This window comes from Lipotes vexillifer, unplaced genomic scaffold (genome assembly GCF_000442215.2).
Source record: "Lipotes vexillifer unplaced genomic scaffold, Lipotes_vexillifer_v1.1 scaffold529, whole genome shotgun sequence".
In the NCBI taxonomy this organism is placed as follows: domain Eukaryota; kingdom Metazoa; phylum Chordata; class Mammalia; order Artiodactyla; family Lipotidae; genus Lipotes; species Lipotes vexillifer.
In genome coordinates this window covers 715,479-725,523 of record NW_006777199.1, presented here as the reverse complement: position 1 = coordinate 725,523, position 10,045 = coordinate 715,479, and positions in this window count along the sequence as shown.

Genomic DNA, 10,045 nt, shown 5'->3' with positions numbered 1-10,045 from the left:
CCGATAGCTCCTAGATTCTCAATGAAGTAGGGAGCCGTGTCACTAGTGTAAAGGTTAAAATTGAAATGCCTCCCTTTTGCTGTTAATCCAAATCTTACACAGTCAAACACCCCTCCACACAAGGCTTCAGCACAGATTGATTTCCTATTTCACTAATCTCTTTTATTTATTTATTTATTTTTTAACATGCTCACTGGGGCACAATTGCCTTACAATGGTGCGCCAGCCTCCGCCCCACAACAAAGTGAATCAGCCACACATACACATACGTTCCCATATCTCCTCCCTCTTGCGTCTGCCTCCCACCCTCCCTATCCCACCCCTCTAGAACAGAGTGAGTCAGTTATACATATATATATGTTCCCATATCTCTTCCCTCTTTGTCTCCCTCCCTCCCACCCTCCCCATCCCACCCCTCCAGGCGGCCACAAAGCACCGAGCCGACATCCCCGCGCCATGCGGCTACTTCCCACCAACCATCCACCCTACGTTTGGTAGTGTATATATGTCTATGCCTCTCTCTCGCTTTGTCACAGCTCACCCCTCCCCTTCCCCATATCCTCAAGTCCGATCTCCAGTAGGTCTGTGTCTTTATTCCTGTCTTACCCCTAGGTTCTTCATGACATTTTTTTCCCTTAAATTCCATATATATGTGTTAGCATACGGTATTTGTCTTTCTCACTCTGACTTACTTCACTCTGTATGACAGACTCTAGGTCTATCCATCTCATTACAAATAGCTCGATTTTGTTTCTTTTTATGGCTGAGTAATATTCCATTTGGAATACAAACACATTCCATATGTGCCACATCTTCTTTATCCATTCATCCGATGATGGGCACTTAGGTTGTTTCTATCTCTGGGCTATTGTAAATAGAGCTGCAATGAACATTTTGGTACATGACTTTTTTTGAAATATGGTTTTCTCAGGGTATATGCCCAGTAGAGGGATTGCTGGGTCATATGGTAGTTCTATTTGTAGTTTTTTAAGGAACCTCCATACTGTTCTCCATAGTGGCTGTACCAATTTACATTCCCACCAGCAGTGCAGGAGTGTTCCCTTTTCTCCACACCCTCTCCAGCATTTATTGTTTCTAGAGTTTTTGATGATGGCCATTCTGACTGGTGTGAGATGATATCTCATTGTAGTTTTGATTTGCATTTTTCTAATGATTAATGATGTTGAGCATTCTTTCATGTGTTTGTTGGCAGTCTGTATATCTTCTTTGGAGAAATGTCTATTTAGGTCTTCTGCCCATTTTTGGATTGGGTTGTTTGTTTTTTTGTTATTGAGCTGCATGAGCTGCTTGTAAATTTTGGAAATTAATCCTTTGCCAGTTGCTTCATTTGCAAATATTTTCTCCCATTCTGAGGGTTGTCTTTTCGTCTTGTTTATGGTTTCCTTTGCTGTGCAAAACCTTTGAAGTTTCATTAGGTCCCATTTGTTTATATTTGTTTTTATTTCCATTTCATTAGGAGGTGGGTCAAAAAGGATCTTGCTGTGATTTATGTCATAGAGCGTTCTGCCTATGTTTTCCTCTAAGAGTTTGATAGTTTCTGGCCTTACATTTAGGTCTTTAATCCATTTTGAGCTTATTTTTGTGTGTGGTGTTAGGGAGTGATCTAATCTCATACTTTTACATGTACCTGTCCAGTTTTCCCAGCACCACTTATTGAAGAGGCTGTCCTTTCTCCACTGTACATTCCTGCCTCCTTTATCAAAGATAAGGTGACCATATGTGCATGGGTTTATCTCTGGGCTTTCTATCCTGTTCCATTGATCTATATTTCTGTTTCTGTGCCCGTACCATACTGTCTTGATTACTGTAGCTTTGTAGTATAGTCTGAAGTCAGGGATCCTGATTCCTCCAGCTCCATTTTTCTTTCTCAAGATTGCTTTGGCTATTCGGGGTCTTTTGTGTTTCCGTACAAATTGTGAAATTTTTTGTTCTACTTCTGTGAAAAATGTCAGTGGTAGTTTGATAGGGATTGCATTGAATCTGTAGATTGATTTGGGTAGTAGTCATTTTCACAATGTTGATTCTTCCAAACCAAGAACATGGCATATCTCTCCATCTATTTGTATCATCTTTAATTTCTTTCATCAGTGTCTTATGATTTTCTGCATACAGGTCTTTTGTTTCCTTAGGTAGGTTTATTCCTATATATTTTTTTTGTTGTTTGTTAATGGTAAATGGGAGTGTTTTCTTGATTTCACTTTCAGATTTTTCATCGTTAGTATATAGGAATGCCAGAGATTTCTGTGCATTAATTTTGTATCCTGCTACTTTACCAAATTCATTGATTAGCTCTAGTAGTTTTCTGGTAGCATCTTTAGGATTCTCTATGTATAGTATCATGTCATCTGCAAACAGTGACAGCTTTACTTCTTCTTTTCCGATTTGGATTCCTTTTATTTCCTTTTCTTCTCTGATTGCTGTGGCTAAAACTTCCAAAACTATGTTGAATAAGAGTGGTGAGAGTGGGCAACCTTGTCTTGTTCCTGACCTTAGTGGAAATGCTTTCAGTTTTTCGCCATTGAGGATGATGTTGGCTGTGGGCTTGTCATATACGTATGTTGAGGAAAGTTCCCTCTATGCCTACTTTCTGCAGGGTTTTTTTTTTTTTATCATAAATGGGTGTTGAATTTTATCAAAAGCTTTCTCTGCATCTACTGTGATGATCATATGGTTTTTATTCTTCAATTTGTTAATATGGTGTATCACATGGATTGATTTGCATATATTGAAAAATCCTTGCATCCCTGGGATAAATCCCACTTGATCATGGTGTATGATCCTTTTAATGTGCTGTTGGATTCTGTTTGCTAGTATTTTGTTGAGGATTTTTGCATCTATGTTCATCAGTGATATTGGCCTGTAGTTTTCTTTCTTTGTGACATCCTTGTCTGGTTTTGGTATCAGGGTGATGGTGGCCTTGTAGAATGAGTTTGGGAGTGTTCCTCCCTCTGCTATATTTTGGAAGAGTTTGAAAAGGATAGGTGGTTAGCTCTTCTCTGAATGTTTGATAGAATTCGCCCATGAAGCCATCTGGTCTTGGGCTTTTGTTTGTTGGAAGATTTTTAATCACAGTTTCAATTTCAGTGCTTGTGATTGGTCTGTTCATATTTTCTATTTCTTCCTGATTCAGTCTTGGCAGGTTGTGCATTTCTAAGAATTTGTCCATTTCTTCCAGGTTGTCCATTTTATTGGTATAGAGTTGCTTGTAGTAATCTCTCACGATCTTCTGTATTTCTGCAGTGTCAGTTGTTACTTCTCCTTTTTCATTTCTATTTCTATTGATTTGAGTCTTCTCCCTTTTTTTCTTGATGAGTCTGGCTAGTGGTTTATCAATTTTGTTTATCAAGAACCATCTTTTAGTTTTATTGATCTTTGCTATCATTTCCTTCATTTCTTTTTCATTTATTTCTGATCTGATTTTTATGATTCCTTCCCTCTGCTAACTTTGGGGTTTTTTTGTTCTTCTTTCTCTAGTTGCTTTAGGTGTGAGGTGCAAGGTTAGGTTGTTTATTCGAGATGTTTCCTGCTTCTTAAGGTGGGCTTGTATTGCTATAAACTTCCCTCTTAGAACTGCTTTTGCTGCATCCCATAGGTTTTGGGTCGTTGTGTCTCCATTGTCATTTGTTTCTAGGTATTTTTTAATTTCCTCTTTGATTTCTTCAGTGATCACTTCGTTATTAAGTAGTGTATTGTTTAGCCTCCATGTGTTTGTATTTTTTACAGATCTTTTCCTATAATTGATATCTAATCTCATGGCGTTGTGGTCGGAAAAGATACTTGATATAATTTCAATTTTCTTAAATTTACCAAGGCTTGATTTGTGACCCAAGATATGATCTATCCTGGAGAATGTTCCATGAGCACTTGAGAAAAATGTGTATTCTGTTGTTTTTGGATGGAGTGTCCTATAAATATCAATTAAGTCCATCCTGTTTAATGTATCATTTAAAGCTTGTGTTTCCTTATTTATTTTCATTTTGGATGATCTGTCCATTGGTGAAAGTGGGGTGTTGAAGTCCCCTACTATGAATGTGTTACTGTCGATTTCCCCTTTTATGGCTGCTAGTTTTTGCCTTATGTATTGAGGTGCTCCTATGTTGGGTGCATAAATATTTACAATTGTTATATCTTCTTCTTGGATCGATCCCTTAATCATTATGTAGTGTCCTTCTTTGTCTCTTCTGATAGTCCTTATTTTAAAGTCTATTTTGTCTGATATGAGAATTGCTACTCCAGCTTTCTTTTGGTTTCCATTTGCATGGAATATCTTTTTCCATCCCCTTACTTTCAGTCTGTATGTGTCTCTAGGTCTGAAGTGGGTCTCTTGTAGACAGCATATATATGGGTCTTGTTTTTGTATCCATTCAGCCAATCTGTGTCTTTTGGTGGGAGCATTTAGTCCATTTACATTTAAGGTAATTATCGATATGTATGTTCCTATTCCCATTTTCTAAATTGTTTTGGGTTCGTTATTATAGGACTTTTCCTTCTCTTGTGTTTTTGTCTAGAGAAGTTCCTTTAGCATTTGTTGTAAAGCTGGTTTGGTGGTGCTGAACTCTCTCAGCTTTTGCTTGTCTGTAAAGGTTTTAATTTCTCCATCAAATCTGAATGAGATCCTTGCTGGGTAGAGTAATCTTGGTTGCAGGTTTTTCTCCTTCATCACTTTAAATATGTCCTGCCAGTCCCTTCTGGCTTGCAGAGTTTCTGCTGAAAGATCAGCTGTTAACCTTATAGGGATTCCCTTGTGTGTTATTTGTTGTTTTTCCCTTGCTGCTTTTAATATGTTTTCTTTGTATTTAATTTTTGACAGTTTGATTAATATGTGCCTTGGTGTATTTTTCCTTGGATTTATCCTGTATGGGACTGTCTTTGCTTCCTGGACTTGATGAACTATTTCCTTTCCCATATTAGGGAAGTTTTCAACTATAATCTCTTCAAATATTTTCTCAGTCCTTTTTTTTCTCTTCTTCTTCTGGAACCCCTATAATTCAAATGTTGGTTCATTTAATGTTGTCCCAGAGGTCTCTGAGACTGTCCTCAGTTCTTTTCATTCTTTTTTCTGTATTCTGCTCTGCAGTAGTTATTTCCACTATTTTATCTTCCAGGTCACTTATCCGTTCTTCTGCCTCAGTTATTCTGCTATTGATCCCATCTAGAGTATTTTTAATTTCATTTATTGTGTTGTTCATTGTTGTTTGTTTCATCTTTAGTTCTTCTAGGTCCTTGTTAAATGTTTCTTGCATTTTGTCTATTCTATTTCGAAGATTTTGGATCATCTTTACTATCATTATTCTGAATTCTTTTTCAGGTAGACTGCCTATTTCCTCCTCATTTGTTAGGTCTGGTGGGTTTTTATCTTGCTCCTTCAACTGCTGTGTGTTTTTCTGTCGTCTCATTTTGCTTATATTACTGTGTTTGGGGTCTCCTCTTTGCAGGCTGCAGGTTCATAGTTCCCGCTGTTCTTGGTGACTGTCCCAAGTGGCTAAGTTGGTTGGTTCAGTGGGTTGTGTAGGCTTCCTGGTGGAGGGGACTAGTGCCTGTATTCTGGTGGATGAGGCTGGATCTTTTCTTTCTGGTGGGCCGGTCCATGTCTGGTGGTATATTTTGGGGTGTCTGTGGACTTATTACGATTTTAGGCAGCCTCTCTGCTAATGGGTGGGGTTGTGTTCCTGTCTTGCTAGTTGTTTGGCATAGGGTGTCCAGCACTGTAGCTTGCTGGTCGTTGAGTGAAGCTGGGTGCTGGCATAGAGATGGAGATCTCTGGGAGATTTTCGCCATTTGCTATTATGTGGAGCTGGGCGGTCTCTTGTGGACCAGTGTCCTGAAGTTGGCTCTCCCACCTCAGAGGCACAGCACTGACTCCTGGCTGCAGCACCAACAGCCTTTCATCCACACGGCTCAGAGTAAAAGGGAGAAAAAGTAGAAAGAAGGAATTAGTAGAAAGAAAGAAAGAAAGAAAGAAAGAAAGAAAGAAGGAAGGAAAGAAAGAAAGAAGGAAGGAAAGAAAGAAAGGAGGGAGGAAGGGATGAAGGAAGGAAGCAGGGAAGGAAGGAAAAAAAGAAAGAAAGAAGATAAAATAAAATAAAATATAATAAAGTTATTAAAATAAAAAATGATTATTAAGAAAAAAATTTTTTTTTTAAATCGCACGGATAGAACCCTAGGACAAATGGTGGAAGCAAAGCTATACAGACAAAATCTCACACAGAAGCATACACATACACACTCACAGAAAGAGGAAAAGGGGAAAAAAATCGTAAATCTTGCTCTCAAAGTCCACCTTCTCAATTTGGGATGATTCGTTTTCTATTCATGTATTCCACAGAGGCAGGGTACATCAAGTTGATTGTGGAGCTTTAATCCGCTGCTTCTGAGGCTGCTGGGAGAGATTTCCCTTTCTCTTCTTTGTTCTCACAGCTCCCAGGGGCTCAGCTTTGGATTTGGCCCCGCCTCTGCGTGTAGGTCACCGGAGGGCGTCTGTTCTTCGCTCAGACAGGACGGGGTTAAAGGAGCAGCTGATTCGGGGGCTCTGGCTCACTCAGGCCGGGGGGAGGGAGGGGTACGGAGTGCGGGGCGGGCCTGCGGCGGCAGAGGCCAGCGTGACGTTGCACCAGCCTGAGGCGCGCCGTGCGTTCTCCCGGGGAAGTTGTCCCTGGATCACGGGACCCTGGCAGTGGCGGGCTGCACAGGCTCCCCGGAAGGGGGGTGTGGATAGTGACCTGTGCTCGCACACAGGCTTCTTGGTGGCGGCAGCAGCAGCCTTAGCGTCTCATGCCCGTCTCTGGGGTCCGCGCTTTTAGCCGCGGCTCGCGCCCGTCTCTGGAGCTCCTTTAAGCAGCGCTCTTAATCCCCTCTCCTCGCGCACCAGGAAACAAAGAGGGAAGAAAAAGCCTCTGGCCTCTTCGGCAGGTCCAGACTTTTCCCCGTACTCCCTCCCGGCTAGCCGTGGTGCACTAAGCCCCTGCAGGCTGTGTTCGCGCCTCTCCCTGCGCTTCGACCGAAGCCCGAGCCTCAGCTCCCAGCCCCGCCCGCCCCGGCGGGTGAGCAGACAAGCCTCAGCTGGTGAGTGCCGGTCGGCGCCGATCCTCTGTGCGGGAATCTCTCCGCTTTGCCCTCCGCACCCCTGTGGCTGCGCTCTCCTCCGCGGCTCCGAATCTTCCCCCCTCGGCCACCCGCAGCCTCCGACCGCGAAGGGGCTTCCTAGCGTGTGGAAACTTTTCCGCCTTCACGGCTCCCTCCCACTGGTGCAGGTCCCGTCCCTATCCTTTTGTCTCTGTTTATTCTTTTTTCTCTTGCCCTACCCAGGTACGTGGGGGGTTTCTTGCCTTTTGGGAGGTCTGAGGTCTCCTGCCAGCATTCAGTAGGTGTTCTGTAGGAGTTGCTCCACGTGTAGATGTATTTCTGGTGTATCTGTGGGGAGGAAGGTTATCTCCGCGACTTACTCTTCCGCCGTCTTCCCGATCTCCCCCAACATCCTGCTTTTGAGAGACTATTTCTTCAGATTTCATTTCATGTCTGCCTTGGTATGTGTTTTCTGGGACAATATATTCTTGAGTGGCCCGGGGGCCTCCAATTAAATGTCACTTTGTAAGAGACTTTCTTTGGTCACTGGACAAGTCTCTAAAGTTGTTAAAGCCTGCAGATGGCTGGCTGGTGCAAATTAATTAAACTACAGCAAGTTGAATTAGGTGCTAAAGCTATGTTTAAAATTTATGCGTGTGCTTTTCTTTGCGTTATTTATTTTTCAAGGATGGTGGCTTACCGCTCCCATGAATGCCTGGCTGGCCATTTTTTTTTTTTTTTTTAACATCTTTATTGGGGTATAATTGCTTTTCAATGGTGTGTTAGTTTCTGCTTTATAACAGAGTGAATCAGTTATACATATACATATGTTCCCATATCTCTTCCCTCTTCATCTCCCCCCCTCCCCCCCTCCCTATCCCCCCCCTCCAGGCAGCCACAAAGAACCGATCCGGTATCCCTGTGCCATGCGGCTGCTTCCCACTGGCTATCTACCTTACGTTTGTTAGTATATATATGTCCATGTCTCTCTCTCGCCCTATCACAGCTCACCCTTCCCCCTCCCCATATCCTCAAGTCTGTTCTCCAGTAGGCCTGTGTCTTTATTCCTGTTTTACCCCTAGGTTCTTCTTAACATTTCTTTTTTCTTAAATTCCATATATATGTGTTAGCATACGGTATTTGTCTTTCTCACTCTGACTTACTTCACTCTGTATGACAGACTCTAGGTCTATCCACCTCATTACAAATAGCTCAATTTCATTTCTTTTTATGGCTGAGTAATATTCCATTGTATATATGTGCCACATCTTCTTTATCCATTCATCCGACGATGGGCACTTAGGTTGTTTCCATCTCCGGGCTATTATAAATAGAGCTGCAATGAACATTTTGGTACATGACACTTTTTGAATTTTGGTTTCCTCAGGGTATATGCCCAGTAGTGGGATTGCTGGGTCATATGGTAGTTTTATTTGTAGTTTTTTAAGGAACCTCCATACTGTTCTCCATAGTGGCTGAACCAATTCACATTCCCACCAGCAGTGCAAGAGTGTTCCCTTTTCTCCACACCCTCTCCAGCATTTATTGTTTCTAGAGTTTTTGATGATGGCCATTCTGACTGGTGTGAGATGATATCTCATTGTAGTTTTGATTTCTGGCTGGCCATTTTTGATGAGTCAGAATTACTCTTGACTGGTTCCCCACAAAGGAGACTCTGGCTTCTCTGTACATGGTGAAAAGTAAATATGGTACTTAATGTGAGATATCATCTTTCAGTCAACACAAGATGCTTTTATGTTTCTGAACAATTCATTGGGTGTGCACTTAGATAATAAAAACTTATTTTAATATTATGTCATTAAAAGACAATAATGCTTACTTCACAAAATTTATATAATCTTGTGTATAGGACATTTAAAGTACCTGTCACTACATTCCTCCATTGATACTAGTAATAGATGGTTGATTCTATAAGGAGTTTAACTTAATTTTCACACATTTGATGTATAAGGTTTCTTTTTTTTGTGAATTCTATTAAGGGAAATTTATCATCACCAACTAAGAGAAATTACAGGGGTTTTTGTGTGAGTTCTGTAGCTTAATCTATGTCATGATATGACACAGATAGAATCTGAAGACTCCATAAACTCTGAGTCTAGTGGGTGTGCAAGCCCTAGGCTCAGTGGACCAGTAGGCAGGCTTCAGCTGCCCTTTGCAGCAGATGAATGTTATTTGGAGCGGTGTTCTCAAGGGGATACCATAACTGTCATGCACAAGTAGGACATGTAAGTGGTTATAGCACTCTTGAGAGGTGTGATCTTTGAGATGTGAGCCTGGGACTGGACTTGGGTATTGATTCCTCCTGGACTACTAGAGGGTTGACTCTAGTGTCAGTTGGAACTCCTCTTGATGGTAGCTAAAAATAATTTCAGCACCGGAGGCAGGTTTATTTTGACTAGACATGGTAGTCGGATGGTCAGCAGTGATGCCTACAACTGTTCATCAAAGGTACAATAAGGAGGGAGAATGCTCTGATTTTTCAGGATCTTTTCTTTTCATAGTTGCAAGAATGAGAAGAAGAATTGATGTCATAGTAATGGCACACTTGTGTCTGGAGTGTGAGGACTGCTGTAGGGGCAAGAGGGTATACTACTTGACCTTTTCTCCTAGACCTGAGCAAACTCCCAGGTGGACTTACTTGAGAGGATATGTGACATTGTTAAGACCTCCTTAAAATGAATCTTTATACTTGCCAAAAAATTAATTATTTCCAGGATGCCAAGAAAGATGTCAATCCAGATTTTCTTGGAGTTTATGAAACTCCCTGGCCTTTTGACATTTTTGGAAGATGAATGCATTTCTTTATGCCTGCTAAATATTTTTTGGTTTGTAAATGACACTATCCTCAGCACCTCTGCTGTCTTTCAGGCAGCGTTAGATCTTGGTTCTTTATTTTTTGTGGTCTAGGGCAGAAATGCATCCACATAAAGGAGTATATTAG